Source organism: Hyposmocoma kahamanoa, unplaced genomic scaffold (assembly GCF_003589595.1).
Source record: "Hyposmocoma kahamanoa isolate Upper Pololo Valley unplaced genomic scaffold, ASM358959v1 98972, whole genome shotgun sequence".
NCBI classification, from domain to species: domain Eukaryota; kingdom Metazoa; phylum Arthropoda; class Insecta; order Lepidoptera; family Cosmopterigidae; genus Hyposmocoma; species Hyposmocoma kahamanoa.
The window spans coordinates 826,806-846,733 of NW_020655740.1; the positions used below are offsets into that span (position 1 = coordinate 826,806).

General features: G+C 36.1%; 1 protein-coding gene and 1 long non-coding RNA gene across 2 annotated transcripts in view; one reads left to right on the forward strand and one right to left on the reverse strand.

Annotated features, from left to right (window-relative positions):
- The window catches only part of LOC113238976, a 6,333-nt gene extending 6,118 nt beyond the window's left edge, over positions 1-215 (reverse strand). Inside the window, exon 1 of the long non-coding RNA XR_003311150.1 lies at positions 204-215. This is a non-coding gene — a long non-coding RNA (uncharacterized LOC113238976). The remainder of the gene's footprint in view (positions 1-203) is intronic.
- The window catches only part of LOC113238973 (inverted formin-2), a 119,118-nt gene that overhangs the window by 51,993 nt on the left and 47,197 nt on the right, over positions 1-19,928 (forward strand). The gene's annotated exons all lie outside the window — the stretch shown is intronic.

Genomic DNA, 19,928 nt, shown 5'->3' on the forward strand with positions numbered 1-19,928 from the left:
GTTTGAAAAAACAAATATACGCGATTTAAATCCGGAAAAATAGTTTCATTTCCTATATATACCTACATATTAAAAAAACAGTCGAATTGAACTAGACATCCTCCTTTTTTAAGTCAGTTCAAAACAACAATTTACAATTATTTTGATTCCTCTTATTTATTTTTAAAACTATTTTTTCGTGTATAACAAAACTTTGAGTACACAGATCGGAAGAGACGGGAATGTATTCCAATGACATCGACAACATTTTGTAAAATTTTTATAGTATAGAATTGTACATACTGTCAAAATTGTTGGATAGTTTGAAATTCTTAATCGCATAGGTCTTAATGGGGCGCAATACGAAATAGCTAATTTAATAAATAAAACGTTCAACAATTACTACCAGCCCATTAGAAGAGTATATGACATGTTTTTCTTTCTGTATGTGCAGGTAAATTCGGTCAAGCGCTACCATATCGGTGGCTAAGTTAATTTCACTGTGTATGATAAACAGTGCAGTAAGGTCAACGGGGTCATGGGGTCTAGCAAACAGTCGACAATTCGCTTTCACAGCGTGCATGTGTTTGCCCGATCGCGATGCTTGCTTGCGCCACGGTACGTCGTCGGTAAAATAACGAAATTTGATAAACTTATACTTTGCCTGCCGACCTCGATATTTGTTGAAGCGGCTTCAAGTTGTTTCCACACGATCATTTAATTTTATTTGTTATCGATAGTTAGTTATCGATGCTAAAGACTGTTTAACTGAGAAATCCGTGATATTGGAGCTAATGTTTTTTTTAATGCGTGGATTATTCTTATCATTGGATAATATTTGGCCTACTGTACTCTGTACTTAAAGCCAATCGCTGGTGCGACCTTGACTACTTTTGTTCATCATGAGGTTCCTCATTGGAATTCCTCCTGGTGTTCTATAAGTTTGTGATCTTGGTGGTTTTGTGATTAATGTTTTATTAACACTTCGTACCACAGACAAACGCGCGGCACATTTATTGCATTCGGCAGTGGTGTAACATTTTCGCACAAAACCATTTGTAACTTTTATAAAAAATATTACTGAAATGCATAGTGTGAAAATCCTCGTCAAAACGAATAATATGAGCCCAAACATTTTACTTTCATTGAAAGCGGGCGAAATTCAACTGAATTGAATTCATCCCCTATTTCGTCACCCTTAAAGGTGGTATACTTTCTTCAAATTTGAATGGGACTACTAATGAGGTACTTGAAAGAAAACACTCACGCCCGAGAAGTAATTATTAAATATTTTATTCAAAAATCTTATACATTTTATATTGGTTCCACATTTTGAAAATGATAGGAGTCAAAGTATTTCCTTTTTTTACCCGACTCCACATACACGCAGGTATTCTCAAATGAGGTTTCATTACCTCTAACACCCCCTCTTAATGAAAACTTAATTAATAAATGTAAGGGGGGGGGAACCTCTTACTTATAAACAAAACCAAAACTGAACTCAACACAGCCCTAGCATTATTCTAAATTTTTCAAAAAGCATTCTGTCAAGAGGTTTTGTAAAGATATCGGCTAACTGTTCCTTGCTATCAATGTACCTCAAAACGACAGCTCCTTTATGTACTTGTTCTCGGATATAATTGTGCCTAATATCTATGTGCTTAAGACGCTTTGAATCTAAACTCTCAGCTATTTTAATTGCACCCTGATTATCCTCGTACAAAATTGTGCTAGGCATTTTATCATACAAGAATGTATCTTCTAACATTTTACATAACCACGCAGCTTGAGTACAAGCTTGACTGAGTGCCATGTACTCAGCCTCAGTAGACGATAAAGCTACACACTGTTGCTTTTTAGAAAGCCAGCTTACAGTACACCCAAAAACTTTAAATACGTAACCAGTTGTAGACTTACGGTCTAGCAGGTCACCTGCCCAATCTGAATCTACATAACCTTCAATAAAAGAATCAGAATATTTTTTATGAAATATTAACCCTAACTCCATAGTTCCTTTTAAATAACGTAAAACTCTTTTAATAGCTGTCCATAATTCTTCAGAAGCGCAAGATTGGTAACGACTCAGTATTGACATACTATTAGCTAAATCTGGTCTCGTGGCTAACATACAATACATAATTGCACCGATAGCTTTTCTACATTTAATTTCGATGGCTTCGTTTTCAGACATATGTAATTTCAGTAAACTGTGTTTTACACTTTGGTCCATCGGTGTGGACACCGGCTTACACTCATGCATGTTAAATTTCCGTAATAATCCTGCGATATATTCTGTTTGGCTTAAAACTGTATGGTCACCGTTCTGTAACACATTTATGCCAAGATAGCACTTAGCAATACCTAGATCTTTAACTTTAAAACATTTCTGTAAATAGTTCTTTATATTGAGCAATTCATTATTGTCTGTCGACATAATTAGGAAATCATCGACGTACACCAGGAAATAAGTTTTAATACTGTTACTCACTTTATAATAAAAACAATAATCATTTTTACTGGCTGTAAAACCATATTTTCTTAAAGTGTCATCTAATGTGTCATACCAATACTTAGGCGACTTTTTAAGACCGTACAGAGCTCGATTTAATTTACATACTTTATCACTTTCTATATTAAAATTCACAGGCAAACTCACATACACAAGTTCATTTATCTTACCATTAAGGAAAGCCGTACAGACGTCCATTTGATGCTGTTTAATTCCCAATTTCACACTTATTGCAACAAACATTCTGAAAGTTGTGAGCTGTGCGACCGGCGAGTAAACCTCGGATGCCGATACAAATTCTTTTTGTTTGAAACCACGAGCTACTAAACGCGCCTTAAAAAACTTATTTCCGTCTTCGCCTTTCTTTATTTTAAAAAGCCATTTGGTATCAACTGGCTTGCAATCAGCCGGCTTGGGAACAACAGTCCACGTGTTATTCTCCGCAAGGGATGATATTTCCTTCTCCATTGCATCAATCCACTTATCAGCTTCATTGCCGTTAATTGCTTCTTCATAAGACTTAGGTTCAAATACTTCGGCAAAATGAAGTACACTATACATTTCTGAGTCTTCATATCTTTGTGGTGGTCGAATCTTACTACGATCTCTCAATCTCCTTTGTTCGCTTTGTTGACTTTGCTCGATATCAATTGTTTCTACAGATTCTTCGTTGGTAACTGTTTCGAGTTGACTATTATTTATTCTTGTTTCCATCCTTTCAACCTCTACTTTTTTTCCATTTTCCTCAATTTCACAATTATTACTATCAGTAGAGTCAATTACGCGTGAACTCGGCCGTTCCGTCTTTGTTTCTTCGATATCTGTATTTGACAGCAAAATTATATCCCTGGTCAAAATAACATCGTCTTTTTCAGGAACATAAACACGATATCCTTTTACATTTTCTTCATATCCCACAAATATTCCAATCGCGTTCTTATCGTCCCACTTCTTACGAATTTCCTTCGGAATGTGAAAAGAAACACGATTGCCAAAAACTTGAAAAGTATTAAAATCAACTGATTTGTTTGTCCAAAGTTCAAACGGTGTTTTTTTCTTTACGGGACTTGGGCCAGTTCTATTTAGTACATAAATGGCTGTATTCACAGCTTCTGCCCAAAATCTCTTGGTCATTGACTTTGCTTTCAACATTGTTCTGGCAGCTTCTACAATTGTGCGCATTTCCCGTTCAGCCCTACCGTTTTGTTGAGGCGTGTACCTTATAGAGTTTTGATGTACGATTCCATATTTATTCAACATTTTACATACCTCATTGTTGACAAATTCTGTTCCGTTATCCGTCCTTAATATTTTTAATTTGTATCCAGTCTGTTTTTCTACTAGAGCAATAAAATTGTCAATGCAGTTTTTAACTTCGTACTTGTTTTTGATGAAATATACTTTTCTGAAATTACTGTAATCATCTTTGAACAGAAGAAAATATTTAGAACCACCAATAGATGAAACTTCCATAGGACCGCAGAGGTCGGCATGTACTAACTCACACGGAGAATTTGCACGATTTTCACTACGTATAAAGATATCTCTATGTTGTTTACCAGCACAGCAACTTTCACAAACAGCAATTGAAATATTTTTGTAAATTACACCGTGCTCTGACAGTACATTTTTGATTTGTGTCAAATTTTGATGTGCTAGTCTGTCATGCCAGTCAATCAAATCAAGAACAACATTACTTGAAGGAGGTTGGTTATACAAACGAAAAATCATTTTAAACAGATTTCCATTTCGCTCAGCAATAGCCTTAACAGACCCTTCAGAATCTATTATTTTACACAATTTACTATCAATAATTGTACTGTACCCTTTATCTACAGCTCTACTTACTGAGAATAAGTTTACCTTTAAATCCGGCACATACAAAACATTTGATATAGTGGTTTCTATCCACTGGTTACCATTGTAAGCTTCTAACCTAATACACCCAATACCTTTTATCGACAGCATTGATCCGTCGCCTATTTTAACAGTTTTATTCTTTTCTGTAGTTAATTCAATGAACATGTCCTTGTCTTTACACATATGTTCTGATGCTCCAGAGTCCATAAACCACTCAACTAGGTTGTTATCCGTTGTTCCAACAAATGCGTTAGCTGCTTGACAGTTATATGTGCATCCGTGTTCTTTGTCACGACCTCGGTTGCCTCCTCTATTTGCAAACTTGTGTAAGTTGAATCTACATTCATTCGCAAAGTGGCCAAACTTTCCACAATAATGGCATTTTATGCCCGCTTTGCAATACCTTGTTTCATGACCGGATCGGTTGCATTTTTGGCAAGTAACGGAAACTCTATATTTACGTGATTGCAAAGGATGAGATCGCATTGCTAACGCTTGCATTGGCACGTTTTCTTTTAATCTGTGCTCTTCAAGCAGCAGTCTAGACGTGAGTTCATTCAAAGTTTGATATTCTCGGGGTACTGATTCCCATGCAGTGACAAAATGATTGTAGACCGCAGGTAGTGACGTTATTATTTTTGTTATCATCATAGTCTCAGATATATTTTCTTTGTTTTCTGCAAGTTTGTTACGTATTTCCTCGAGCTTTGCGACAAACATACATATACCTTCTTCTTCATATTTGATAGAGAAAAATTTCTGCTGTAGTAAATGAGTATCTATATTCGTTTTAGGCTCAAAAACAGATTTCAATTTTGTAAACATTTGGTATGCCGTTTTGCATGATAGGACCAAGTTCATAGTTCCCTCCTCTAATCTATTTATAATGATTTCTTGTGCTTTTGCATCTTTGTCGAGAAACTTTTCATCCGGATTGTCATTTTCTTTTTCAATATTAGAATATAGTTGCTTAGCTTTTAACAATATTTCGATTTGAAATTTCCAGACCACAAAATTAGAGCCATTAGTTCTAAGTTTCACATTGCAGGACTCCATTTTGAATTTTCTTCTTCTTCTTCTTCTTACCTTCTCGTATTTCAAAATTTCAACCGCTTAGTTACGTTATTTATTTATTTATTAGTGCCTTCTTATAGCCCATAACCTGAAAGAAAACACTCACGCCCGAGAAGTAATTATTAAATATTTTATTCAAAAATCTTATACATTTTATATTGGTTCCACATTTTGAAAATGATAGGAGTCAAAGTATTTCCTTTTTTTACCCGACTCCACATACACGCAGGTATTCTCAAATGAGGTTTCATTACCTCTAACAGTACTCTCTGTTCAACAAAAAAAAGAATCCCTGAAATCGGTTCACAAGTTTCGAAGTAATTTCGTAAAATACACACAAAAATACAGACGAATTGAGACTGACAGTTTATTCAGCACCTACATAGTATTTTGATTACACAGAACTTTATTAACCCGTCTTCAGTTGTAAGTAAGTCGTATGATAAACCATAATTACTTATTATTACAGTAATGATAATATATGCAAAGTGGTTGCAAAACTATGGCAGTCGAATATAATGAAGTGCCTGCATTGGCTGTTGGGATATGATTACGAAGTCTTACTACAGATTGAAGTCCATGTTCCCTGTTGTGCCTCTGTCGCTGAATATCGTATTCGACAGATATAGAAACTTTTCAGATAATAGCCTCCTTGATATATTGTAAACTACTTATTTCAAAGGATTGAAAAAATAGTCAAAGACATACTTGGGCTTTTGTTTCTTTTGTCACCGTGACATATGCCGTCGTATCTAGGAATAGAATAGAATCTTCGACGATGGATAAAATAATAATAAAATTAAATTTAATTGAATTTGAATAATGGAAGCAATTTTGTGGAAGATTTTTATATTATTTTTACATTACCACGTTTTACTTGACATTGGTGGGAAAAAAAGAAGAATTAATAATGATTATTTAATATAGTGTAAAGATGCGAAATAATTGCCCTGAAGTGCTGGTGGTCTTTGATCTTCTTCGATTTGCCCCACGATCCACGCTGCCGCTGAAACATCGATTGTGTGACCATTCGTGTTCGGCCTTCATTGATTTTTTGTTTTACAACGAACTTTGGAATTAGTTTTATTTGTCGATATTCCTGAATGAACAAATAGGTTCAAACATTTGGTTCTTTCAGGAGTATTGATAGTGATAAGTTTTTTTTGTCTTGGACGATTTGTTTCATATTTTTTCTGTACCGCACATGTACAGAGTGTAGTTTTTGTTGGCCTTGATGATTAAATCAAGTTGCGCAGTTTATCAGCGTCTATTAAGAAGAAATGAAATCAAATGATTTATTTCTTTCTTACACGGAGGCTGTAAAGGTATTTCAAGAATGTATTTTTTTAATTAGTTTTTTAAAATTTGTTATAAGTTATTTTTATTACTTATTTCTGATATGTTAGACCTACATAAACCCTTTTTGTTTTTGTCACTTTTCTTCTGCAGTCGTCCTGGAGCCTTCAATAAATGAACATTTTTCTGCTTCATAAGAATAAAAAGTGATTATTTAGGTCTAATTTATCCAAAACAAAATCTAAAAACAATTTGTACCAAATAAAAAAAAACAGTCCAGTTACTGTATAACAGCCCCGTTTCGTACAATCCAACCGTGCATTTTGAATCACTGAGCTCCGCCTTGCGGCGCACGCAGTTTTTGTATTTTTTATGTATACATTCGTGCAATTATTTGTATATACTCATGCTGTGGACAGCATTTTGTTGACTGACTGGAGTCAGTCAACAAAAAACCAAATATTAAAACGTAATATTAATTAAATTTAACAATTATGTCAAGTTTAAAAAATATCAGAAGTAAATTGGAAAATGCAATCTTGGCGTCATTTCATTAAGGTAATTAAATCATAATTTTCTAAATTCGACACAGTTATTGCAATTTCTAATTTTTTGTTGCACGCATGCAGCGCGCTCTCGGCTTGTTCGCCAGATCTGTACGCATCCTCAGGAAGTCCAAAAGATCTGCGCCGATTCCCCATAATGAAACTTACCTATAGCATTGAAGGACTTCTATTCCTAGTTAACTTTACATCGTCACTTTTGTCAAAGTTAATCATATTCGTCGCTCTGCGGAGTCATTTTTGTTGTTGCTAGATTTAAAACTCCTATGCTGACAGGTCGGAGCTTTCTCGTGTCGCAATCCATTGAACACTTGGTGGGCTGCGCGCAGGCATTAAGTAAGGGAGACAAACCCATGAAATAGCCGGTGCAGGTATGTATTCGAAATTGAATAGCTAAATTGCGAAAGTGGTGTTTGAAGATTTCAATGTAGTGCTAAAAGGTTTCGGGTTTTCCCTTACGTCTAAACGTTTTACGAGAATGATAAGGCCCAGGGTCGTCCACGTCCTCGTCCGAAATTTCTATGTTCTTCACTTTACTGCCATTGTTTGCTGACAACTAGCGCCGATAGAAAGCAGGACAATGCCCAGGCGCGTCGCATTTCCACAATAGACGCATCACGCGTCATCGAGCTACTATGCGTTTTTAAATTACGCCTTTTACGTAATGTAGGGTTGGCACTTCCTGGATTTAGTTTATTCGAATGGCGGCTTATGACATTATCATCACTCTTGGAATTGTATTTGCGAAATAAACACACGTAATTTTTTCCAAGTGATAGGTAATAATTTTCTTCTTCTTAGTTTAAAAAATATGGAGAAACCTTCCTTTTATTAACCGACTTCAAAAAAGGAGGAGGTTCTCAATTCGACTGTATGTTCTTTTTTTATTCTTTTTTTTTGTGTGTATGTTACGCGATAACTCCGGTATGTGTGAACCGATTTTCATGATTCTTTTTTGTTGGAAAGGGGGTATTTCCATAGTGGTCCCATTTCATTTTGAAGAAAATCATCCACCTCAAAGGGTGGCTGTTCACGCATGAAGATTCATTTTTATAAATAGCGCTTAATTTTAATTTAGGAGCAATTACTTTTAGCAATTATTTAGTTGATTTTGCTATTTCTCCAATTCAAGGCGTTTTTCTCTCGATATACTTTGAGTAGTGTCGTAGTGAGAACCTATTTTTATTATCTCCAGTATCAAGTCCTGTATAGTGGCGAACTAGGGGATATTTCAATGAAACTTAGCAAATAGACGTTATTCCACGTACTTTTGAGGTTGGTTTTTTTAGTACTCTGTACTGAGATTATTTCACTATAAACAGGTCCTTTACGATATTTCATCTCGAGCTTGATTTGTGTCAATAAATACAAAGAAGATATCTGATGCGATTAGAAAATAACTAGTGCCATCCCTATGGGGTGCGCGCGTGCAGCATGACAGGCAAGTGACGGGCGCTTCCCGTGCAAGCGTCACGGTTCATTTCACCTGTACGCCTGCGCCGCGCTAGCCTCCACCATAATGGATTTACATTTTCATATTGTCATTGTCTTTGAATGTACTCAAACCAGCCACACACGAATTAGACCTTGTGGCATCGTGTGTTAGATCTTAATTTAGTTTCGTCTTAGATGTCGTGTTACTGAATTTAGTTTAATGACTAGGTCGATCGTGTGGGTTGTCATTGTTGGCTCGGCTTTTATTGTTATCGGAAGTCGTTAAAGTAGGTTGGTACTGGCAGGCTTTTAGGTGACGAAGTTTTTGAGACACTTTGTACCCACCAGGTGGGTTGGCGGTATTTTACTGATATTATTTTGTATTGATGTAGAAATAGCCGTCACCATCTTATAGGAAATGTGTTGGAACAATTGTCTTGTTAACATTGACGAAACAATTGTTCGGTAGTATCCGGGAGAGTAGAACGTAAAGAAATTACTTTTCAAACGGGACAGAACTCTTGCTACAAGTTGTTAATTATAACATGATTAGATGGTATGCGTAACGTGACCATAAGTCCCGCTTTGAGCGAGACAGTCCCGTTTTTAATCTTTGTGTCCCGCTATCCCTAAAATACTCAAAAAGGTCCAGTTTTGACAAAACACGACACACTAAAATTTGCAGGCGTCCAAAGTAATGGTTAAAAAATAATGCTTACGTTAGGTATGCGGTAAGATCCAGGTAATGTTTTTTTTTTCATAACATCAAGTGACGGGACGAACAAGTCGTGCGCGCGATGGTAAGCTACACGCCTGTCCATAACAGTTACAGTGTCACTCGGAGCTTGCAAAGATCTAAGGTGCGCTATCACTGCGCCCGTCACCCTGAGACGTATAAGTTGACAAGTCCCATGTGCCTGTAGTTTCACCAGCACCCTTGCCCTTCAAAACCGGAACATAGTAATGCTGACTTTACTGCTTGGCAGTAGGTAAGGTGGCAGTACTTCCCTAGACGAACTCTTTCACAAGGAGCTCTACTCCTATTAGATTTTTATCACATCAATTTGTGTATATATATACATAATCACGTCCATATACTGTCATTAATGCGTATATATATTCATCTATGACGGTATATGGACGAGATTCGTGTTCGACAAACAAACAATTCGTAAAGCTTGATAAAACCTTTTTCTTCACTCAGGTTTACATTTTACAGTGTACAGAAAAATCTTTGTTTAACCTAGCTGTCTTTCGCAGTAACGTTATGCGGGTACTGCGAACGACAAACTGTCACTATGTCAGCTTTATTGATATTGGAAATGTTTGCAAATTAAGGTAAATAAATCTAGAACCTAGCATTTTTCTAAAAGCCCTCGTGTGTCACGTGACTTGTCGTCCTACCGTTTCTCCTCCTGTCGCGTGCACTGTTGGTTTGTCGGGGATGCTCCGCTGGATTTCCGACTATTAATGTCCACTGTGTTATGTAAACACAGTACCTTCATAAAATATTATTTTAAGTAGGTACTTTGACGAACGACACTTTTGTCAGTTTTCAATCGGGTATATTTCGGAGAGTGGGCGCAAGAACTTTGCTCCATCGTCACTGTATCTCCATCAACAAACGCTCCTAATGCATCCAGCAAAGAAATGCCGGAAACACAATACACTGCTGGCGTATTTCCCAAATAGTACAATATCAGGCTATCCAAAGGTGCAATTATTAAACATTCTTTAAACGAACGCGTACCATCGTCGTCACACTGTCGCTTAATAGTAGGAGAAATGGTCGTCAAGTGTGTGTCTAATTTTACAAAAAAAAGGTCCGGCAAATAACAAATGTAAATAAATCTAAGTCTTGGGTTTCCAGATTTAAATTATGTTAATAGCCCTTTTATCTTTTTCCACTGTTCTTTATAATTATACGTGTAACTAGTTGTAATATAAGATTATAATAATTTGCGATCGTCTAAAGGTACTTTTTCACCGGCGAGGCGAGAAGAGACAAATTGAGACGTGAATTAAAATTTGTATGGCAAAATTTCAATTCTCTTCTAGCGCATCTTCTCCTGTGGATATGATCTGAATTAACGAGGATGGGCGAGGCCGGAATTGAAATATTTGTTGATGTAATAGAATTGTATTACTGCCTATATAGAGTATTATACCTACTATGTAACGGAAACACGGTTATAAGCGCGAGCTCGCGAGTGGTCACACGATCTCGCGCGACCTCGCAATGGCTGTTATATTAATAATTAATCGCGATATTGTGGGATACATGCGATTTGAGATTTCAAAAAAATATTATTTCATCTGATTCTTCTTTAACAACAACATTTCTATTCTCGTATCGCCCCGTCGCAATGGTCGCGCCCCGCTTCGCCGGTGGAAAACATAGATACACACAACAGTTCTGCAACATCAAAATTCAAAATCTAATACTAAAGCTTGTACTTTCCCCCAATAGTCATTGAATAGCAGAACTTGGAGAAGGCTCTAAATTTGCTAAGCGGAATACTCGATACAAGCGAAATCCCAAAAACGTACCAATTAGTAAAAAGGAGAAGAACAACAAGATTGTTACATAATGGAAATGATTTTTTTTTTTTTTTTCAGATCAAATTATATATACTAACTGTGACCGTGGGACTCGCAAAGGGTCCGAAACAGTGGTTTGATTAAAAAAAAACAAATATACTTACGCGATTTCAATCTGAAATAAATAGTTCATCATAGTCGTCAGCCTATAGCAGTCCACTGCTGGTCATCTCCCAATGTGCCCCATTCTGCCCGGCCTTCAGCTCGTCGCTTCCTTCTGATCATTCGCAGATTGCCACTCGATCTGGCCATCCAACTCTTACGATAATCTTAATTCTCTGTCGGATAACCAATGACATGTCGCATTGAGTAAAATTCATTGAAATAAATAAGTTATTATAATTATTAATACAATGATCGAACACATTCCTTCGATCCACCTGGACTCGAACAAGCGACCTTGCCATATCTTGGCTGACGCACTGGCGGACTCGACGTTGTTGTTATCATACTTAAATACCGAGTGATGGGACGATCAATATCGTGCACCTGGTGGTAAGGGACACGCCTGTCCATAATAGTTGCAGTGCCACTCAGTGCTTTATATTACAAAGATCTGAGGGGCACTGCCACTGCGCCCGTCACCCTGTAACGCAGGTTGATAAGTCCCATGTGCCTGTAATTTCACCAGCACCCTTGCTTTTCCGAACCGCAACGCAGTATACTCACATTACAACATCACGGTAGAAACGGGTAAGGTGGCAGTATTTCCCAGGACGAACTCTTTCACATTTTACTACGATTACAAATAGTATTATTTAGTAAAGACAGTTTTACTTTAGAAAATTTGCTAGTATTTAATGTAACTTAATTAAGGAAGAATTAACTAGAATAAATATACATATGTATATGTAATTTAAAAGAGCGTTGCCAATAACCAGATGCCCAGCAAAGTATTAATATATAAAATAGGTATAGATAGTATGTCTGTAAAAAATAAAAAATAAAACAAGAAGATCTACTGCTCCTAAAACTTTTTTTTAGCGATTGTGTGTAGTTTCTATAGCAATTTCTTAAACGTCTTCTACGTTTTCTTTTACAAAGTGTCTATTCGCATTTAACGTGGTCTTTCTTCAAGTAATACATGTATTATACTTCTCGTTCTCTTCTTTGTAAAAGGCATTAAAAAAAAAACAAACGTGCAAGATGTCAGACCGCATCCGCACTTGCATAACTGTAAATATTTTTCACAATTAATGACTTATTCGTGAAACGAACATTATACAATGTTTATATTAAACTTCGCTATTAAGGCTCCTAAATATCGTGCATTTTGTTTAGAAGCCATTTTGTGAAACACTTTATTGTAATAGATCGTAGAAATAAAAATCTAAAATGTTACCATGAATAACTTACTGCCGCCCGCGAGCCGCCTTGTCATTGGGCACCTTTCGTCATCAATATTTCTCCATCTATTTGCTTACACAATATAAATAAAAATACTCATTTACTAACTCATTTATTTACTATATCAGATTGTACGCGCACGATGTGTGTTTTTGTGCCTTTGCATAACATTTGCCTTCAACAGTGATGGTTTAAAATTTGTTACAAACAGAAGTTAGGTATTGACATACCTTTTGGGTTTGTATTATTCAGACTTAGGGCTCCTATGAGCGTCAAATTGGAAGGCACCTTAAAATAATCTTTTTTTTTCATAACAGGAGATAACTTACATCGTATCTTGAGTCGTCTTAAATCCCGAGAACCGTCTGAGATGATGAGTGGGTTAAAACCCAATCAACCTGCCCGGGTTTTAACCGGGATTTTACCCAAAGCGCTGTGGGCGGAAACCTTTACACATGTAAAATAAAACTTATTAGGAATTTCAATGTAGAAAAATCTTTCTTTGACGAAAATGGAGTCAGTTCTCACTAAAGACGCATTACGAATCGATTTTTATGAAAATTGTTTCAAGTGCCTTCTGTTTTATGTATCGATTCATGTAAATGCGATTTTCAAGCGAATTGATTCAATAGAAAGGCCAAACATGTAAGCAAGCAATAAACATTTTGTACTAAATATCATTACATTTGAACACAACTCGATTTACAAATATTTAGTCGTAAAGTGTTTGCACTCGACGTCAGGCATTAATGGGTTTTAACCCGATTGAAACCCGACATTAACAAAGCACGGGGTCAAAACCCTTACCCATCTTTGGTGGCGTCTCTTCTGACAGACTAAAAACCAATGTCGTAGGACCACGATTACGAAAATGATATCCCTTAATTATTTCGATGTAAAGTTGTTTGATTTTATAATTATAGTATTTGTTTTTGGTTGGTTTTAGTCATTGACTTACAATTATATGGACGTCGGGTCAGCGCTAAAAAGTGTTCGAACTTATAGGGCGTTAAAATCGTATACAGAGCGTCATTCACGCTTTAGTCTTCGTTTGTTTGACTGACAGCGAAGCAAGCAAAATTAGACAGTACTGCGACGACATTACAATTTGAAAGATTTTTCATATTCCTTTACATGTCACTACGTTTAAATAGGTTGACTTGGGACATTTTTTTCGTGGTTTTTGTATTAGACCCGTCGTCCATTTATTTTTAAGTCAATGGTTTTAGTACTTAAGCTGTCATCTCTCTAATTACGTATCTACAGAATGTACGTGCTACCAAAATAATGTTCAATACTTTTAAGTACCTGCCAGTATTAAAGACAAATGAATACTTATTTCGATATCATTCTAATAATGAACGCGTATTGAATGATAGTAAATTGATAATAGTTAGTATTTCAGTTGACAAATTTTCAATTAAAAATTCGATTATTCCAGTTCATGTCAAATTTAGATTCCAATTGATGTCGATGCTGATGTACACAGCAGAACAGGTTATTTTATGGTAAACTTGGTTCTTATCGAGTTTTTAGTTTCACTTAATTCAATTTATAAGTGTCGCAACGGCGATTTGAAGTGTCTAAACAAGTCACAGTCAAAAATTACATTTACACAATTACATTCCTTAATGAGGAGATTTTGCTTATCGTGATAATTCTTAGCATCGCCGCCCTATTTATCGTCATCCAAGTACCTGCCACTTATGTTGAATTTGTAATTTGGTTTTGATCGATAGCCAAAGAGATTTGGGTGCACCAGTTGACGGTATGCATTTTCGTACGCTTCCCGCAGGTTCGCCCCCGGACTGCTTTTACCGCTATGCCATCTCTGTGTGGCCTGAGTTTAAGGTGCCAGGAGACGAAGCGGGTAGAGGTGTTGCGGTCTGTAGGTAAGCGGCGTAACGTTGCCCGTGTGGCATTCGGTGAGTTGCAAACATAGCGTGGCAAAATGGGCCAGGCACATGGCGGACTACACCTTCATCGACGTATTGTAATACTAATGATAACCTTGGGAGCGGTGAATCAATAAGTGACAATGGTAATGCTGCCAAAAATTAGTAATAAGAGTGGGCGTCGACAACGAAAGAGGGTAGTCAGCGGCCATGCAGCGAACCGAGAAGCAGTCAGTCGTGTTCGAAATTCGAAAATATCGGGAGAAGAACAAAAAATAGTACCCTAGTAAGAAACATGTGGAAACAAGAGAGGCAGTTTAAAGCAATATATTCTTCAGACGACTTGTCGCGTGCTAACATAATCATTTCAGCAAAACGACAAAAGCACTCTGTGTCTGACATAACATGTTACAGCGTTTTTATTCTTTATCATAGATACCTAGAAAAACCTCAACAAAAAGAACCAGGAAATTATTAAAAAGATTTTCATCGGAAAGAAAGTGCCGGTATTTGCAACGTCCTGGCTGAAGAGCATTCGTATATTGACTTCAATTGTATCAGCAAGTGTGGTTTTAAGATTTTCGTCGCACTTAGACTATGTATAAATGTAAACGTTCGACGCATAACACGCGTAAGATTGATAGCGGCAAAAACTAACGAAAACTAAATTTGGTGGCGTTGCGACAGTAATCTATACTTTAGAGTAACCCAGTATGTATGTACTAACACATGACACCGCAGTCGCAATTAGGAATGCGTCAATGTTAATTATTATTTATTTTAAACAATGCCAAAGCGCAAGTCAAAAAGCTCGCCAGAACGCAACGGCGGCAGTTGTATGCAAAGCAATTAATACATGACACGCATGCGCAGTGCGGTGCGCGTGCGCATTGTGTGCTAATCTGTTTGTTTTGCGGAGGTTTCCACATCGTTGTAGGTGGCTTCAGGGTTGTTTAGATGTCACTTTATATGTTTTACTCGATTTCTATTTATTAGCAAGCAGCACTGGGCTCGAGTTTGGTGCAACTTGTGTAATTTAAAAGTAAACAAGGGTGTAACATTCAAAAATATATAAGGTAGCGTTTGTACACTGGACCTATGTATCTTTTCGGATAAAAATCGCGTATTTTGTTTTTTCAAACAAACCAGTTTCATTTCCGATGTGTAGCATCCGCGAATACTAAAAAAACCCAATGATATTTCTACGTCTTACAAAATAATAATGGCGGTATACTCTGCTCAGCTTTAATGTAAAGTGTGTAATAAAATTACCAAAGAGCAACGCTTGCGTTCAATAATTTAATAATAATATTTGAAATCACACAACAGCATTATTTAAAACAAACAGAGTACGGAAGACAACGCGCCTGTTATGATGGTTATGACGGCCGCATCCTAGTGCAGCGTAAACATTGGCTCTGCAACTCATGTTGAGGGGAAAACCAGACGGTTTGAGTATACACTTAAAGGTTCTTCCATACCGGCAAGTTTTTTGTACGTCATTATCTTGCACTAATTATTTTGCATGTCGTGACGAAATCACAAACTTGACTAGCCGCGTAAGTGTAATCACTGGCTAGGGGCAAGTAATCTGAAGACACGGAACGAGCGTTTATTTCTAACACTGAGGTCTCAACATTTACGATGTTGACAATCCCACAGCACTTACTATGCGTACTTAAATATATATAATTTTGTAAAGCTTGTATAGTAGTAGTCCGCTGGCCACTCCAGCGGCTGTCGATTGACGAGGTTGCAGCGGGATTTTCTATTACGCCGCTAATGAGCACTCTCGCGCATCCTCTGCGGTCCAAACCCATAATGTATCTAACTAGTTAGTAGGGCTGTTTGCTGAAGAAAGTTTTGGAAAGGAGGTTCCAATTATCGACACTGCTTGGACAGGGGGCAACAGTCAATTGCAGAGTAAAGAATATTCATAGACCATGATCTTCAATCTCAAGTAGGGAAAATTTTTTACCGCATTTTATAATTAAACCTCCGTAAATGAAAAGAAAGAAATACCCAATCAAAACTAATTCGTTTCCTCTAATTTGTCCTATTGGGAATCGAACGGGAAACCTCTTCATCAAGCGCCCATAGTATTGTGACGATGTGACCTTCTTACATCGTCATTTCACCTTTTTGTCGCCTTTTCTCCATAGTTCTTTAATTCCTTCGTCTCGCCATTCTGATTTTGTTTCGTTCCATGGTCACTCCCTTCTTAATCGCCGTAGCGAATGGTACATTTTATCCCAGTAAAATTAAAAATAACAGTACATACTATTTGCACCCTAATTTTTAGTAACCTATCACAAAGTCGAAAAATTTTTTGGCCGAAATAGCGTTTGTTCGAATTTTCATTACACCGAAAACGGAATTACAACGAAACAGTTGTTCTTTCAGGATATGTTGAATGTTTATCGCAAAGACACGATTAGGTTCGGTTAAGTTAGGTTTAAAAGAAAAAACATTTTCCTCTCAAAACTACTTTCGAGGTTATGAAACTTCGACCAACCGTTATTTCTGGAAAAAAGTCATTTGGGACTGCTGATAAGTAACCCTAATTTTTAATCGGGAATTTTGATACCTTTTACCAGTTAATCAAAATCATATACCAATTTTAATACCACTTAAAGCTAGTAATTCCGCATAATTCGGCCCTTTTGGGGTAAGTGTCTGGACTGTTTGTTAATCTATAATGTGTTTTATATTATTGTACCTGTTTTTATATACCTTCTTCTTTACAGCATTTTACTTCAACTTCAATAAATTGTAAGTGGACCGAAGTATCCTATTTTATTGCCGTGATCCTAGTGGTTTACTACCTTTTCAATATTAATCGGAATGAGGTCGCCAATATTGTAATTTATATTGGAAGTTGAAATTTTATACATCGAATTTATTTTTCCTGTCTAACCAGACCTTACAGATTTTATTAATAAGTGATACAAAACTGGTCCTAGTTAGAGATGACAGTGGTTAGACAAACGCTCACCGTGGGCGATCTTACTTGACGTGACCTACTCGCTTACCTCAGCTTCCCATCTAACAACATACTCTTGACTTAATGAACAGTTGGATGATGAAGGACCCCTTGGTAGAACTATACTCGTCACACGAGGTGGACTAATTCTTTTGTTCAATATACAATTTTGTTTGTTTTGCATTTGTTCTAGCCAACAATATCTATGTACTTGACCAGGCTGCATGGTCTAAAGATCTTTGCCTTTCTGCAGGAAAAAGTACGTAACATAACACAACAATAATTTCAACAACTCGACTGCATCTTTTCTTTTTCTTAATATGTTTTTCTTTTTAGTTATATAATAATTATAAATACTAAGCGGATGGCCCCTGGGACAAAGGAAAATGGAATGCTCGACTAATAGCGACTTTGCCGGGGGCTTTACGTTAATTCCCCAAACACTCTATTATCTGTCTACCTAGCTCATTCCCAACAGGTATATAGACTGTCGCGTCTGTCCACGGTACTACTGTACCGATACTCTTGACTAAATTCAACACTAAAACAAAACAATATCACTATTGGTAGTTGCTGTGAATGTTCTTGTCTGTAGATTGAAGTCGTTGGTTCTAGCACTAATTATCATTGCTTAATGAAGATATCCTAATGTCAGTCCAAGTAAAATGAAGAGAAGAATTTCATTACGTTCAGTACCATGTGTTTTTTGCAATTTGTTTAATAAGAAATCAAGCTATTAGCAAAGCTTTCGAAGTTTTACATTTGGCGGTAGTTACCGTTGTTGAAGTGCTGTGTGTATATCATCTTTTTTTTCACACTTCTAGCCCCGCACTAGGGAAACCCTTTATCGCGGATGCCATGGACGCCTACTTAATTATCGTTTCAATTTGTTACATCTAATTATATTTTCAATCGAATATAGCGATATATATTCAGAGAAAAATGTTTACAACGGTGTGTCGTCTACTGTCACTACAAAAATAACTTGCGCAAATACATTTAAAAGTAAAAGGGAAAAAATTATTTAATATTTTTTAATAAGGAATGTTTCGGCCAATAATAGCTCACATAAATTGTGTCTCGTTTTGAATAAAGCAGGTATCCGTTTATTTGTTTTTTACAAAATTCTAACGACGGTTTTATTGACGTTCAAAGAATCAAATTTTACGTTCAGTAATCACGGAATATTTTTGAATTTCACATATTTTGAGTTACAACACTACTGTAATAAGCGAGAATTTGATCCTCGTAATAACTATAACAACTCATCGTGACCACATTTCATTACATGAAACAACACACGTGTACATCAAATTCTGTCGTAATTAAAAAAATGGTGCAATTGAGAAAACTTTTTGCGAACAATGGGATTGTTTTTACTTATACATAATAACTGATTACCCACTTTCTTATAAATGAGAATATACATTTATTGGTTCCATTTAATCATTTTTTAATTAACATATCGTGTTTTCTCAATTCAATCATTTTTGGGTTACGACAGTATTTGGTTCCATGTGCGACAAGAAGATAGACGTACAAAAATAGTTATATTATTATGGAAGGCTGCAAAGTTGTTCGAGACGCAGCCACGTTTGTTTCTTTTCAAATTTAAATCTAATAAGTTAAATTTGGGTGCGTTCTGAATTTACACCACATACGTGTCTTCTTCTTTGTACTTATAAATTTACGTGATTGACGCAATTATTTTTGCTCTTCGACAAATTAAAATAATGTAATAAAACAAAATTAGTGTCAAACGATAGCACTAATTTTCAAATATATTATAAATATTACCGACGGATTAATATTTATGTAACAATTATTTATGTAAAATAATGAACGTGTCACTATTTTTTTGATTTAAAGAAAAAGTCTTCGGATGCGTTCTGAATTTGCATCTCATAAATTTTATTCTTGCTTGGACTCATAATTTTGTGCGATTATCGAAATTATTTTAGTTCTTCGACGAGTTCAAATAATTCAATAAATAAAATTAGTTATCGTTGTCAATTTAACGTCAACAATAATAAGAATAAAATATAGCAACGGATTTATATTACATAAATAAGTAAAATACGACAAATGGCGTGGTTGGACGTATCATTTTCTTTGTTTTTTCATCGAAACAAAAAGTTAGGTGTACCCCGGTCCATCGTCAAGTTCGAATTTCAAAAACCCTATCCACTAGCTAGCTAGCGTGGAAAAATGCTTTCGCGCGCAGATTTCTTATGAGAAATAAAGTCTTTCCGAGCTAGTGAGGTGAAAAAACTTTTTATATAGGCACTAAAAACCTCTTCTTTCTTTTAAAAAATGTTTCTTTATTTTATATTTTTATTCTCTTTTTTTGAAAAAGGGGTTTTATATTTATAGATATATTCGACTTA